This window comes from Acyrthosiphon pisum, chromosome X (genome assembly GCF_005508785.2).
Source record: "Acyrthosiphon pisum isolate AL4f chromosome X, pea_aphid_22Mar2018_4r6ur, whole genome shotgun sequence".
NCBI lineage: Eukaryota > Metazoa > Arthropoda > Insecta > Hemiptera > Aphididae > Acyrthosiphon > Acyrthosiphon pisum.
Window position 1 is genome coordinate 68,549,101 of NC_042493.1, and position 974 is coordinate 68,550,074.

General features: G+C 28.6%; 1 protein-coding gene across 1 annotated transcript in view; it reads right to left on the reverse strand.

Annotated features, from left to right (window-relative positions):
* LOC100573134 (zinc finger protein 724) overlaps positions 1–974 on the reverse strand; it is a 15,005-nt gene that overhangs the window by 6,454 nt on the left and 7,577 nt on the right. The window lies entirely within an intron of this gene.

Below are 974 nucleotides of genomic sequence, written 5' to 3' on the forward strand. Positions count from 1 at the left end.
CATCCTTAAATTTTGTGACATTCAAAGGTGAGTTAAATTGTTGACTAAAAATATTTATGCAAGTAACTTTATATGTGTTAAGGTGGGCAAATTATGAGAACACAAGAAAAGTTATAGAAGCGAATAAACAAAATTACCTTTTTAGTTTTTAATTAGTTACCATTACCCTAATGTCCGCTTTTGCATATGAACCATAGACCCTTTTAATACAAAATAAACAAATAAGTTTGATACCTGTAATACAACCACGTCGTTTGATAAACACAATTATTTGCAAGTATTAAAATAGTATATATAAATATATATTAATATAAATAAATCGGTTGCTCAGAGTGGTCTTTTGCGACATAAATCAGAAAGTAAAAATAATTTTATTATATGGCTACACTGGTGGCACTTAAGTTCTTATCATGGTTTTTGGAGAGTGTCCATTCCATAGACCTATTAACTAAAGTTTTAGTTAATAGCACGAACTACTACATAGGACTGGACACTGTATAAAATAAGGTGGCTGCAAAGTTGTACGGTGGTCGTACGTTCGCTATGTAGCTGCTCTCTGGTGGCATTTTTTTATACTGTGCTGTTGTAAATTATTTTATGTGATAAGTCGTGACTAGTCACTAGTGATAACTGAAAAACGATCAAAAATTCAAAAATTCAAATCAACGACAAACTTTTTATATTCACTATTATTTCTAAATAAATGAATGCGTATTACTAGTTACTATGTTGCTACCAATTTGGAAAGTTTTTTTTTTTGCGTGATTTCTAACTTGCTTTTGATTAGACATACGTAAGTATTGTCTCATTCTCATGGTAATATAATAAGTAATTATAAATTACATATTTAATTATATATTCATCAATTTTTCATATTTCATAAGTCTATATATAAATATTATGTTTATAAAAGTAAAATTCGAAATGTAGTAAATCTAGTACGTCACTAGATAGCATCACAGTCGCAAACGTAC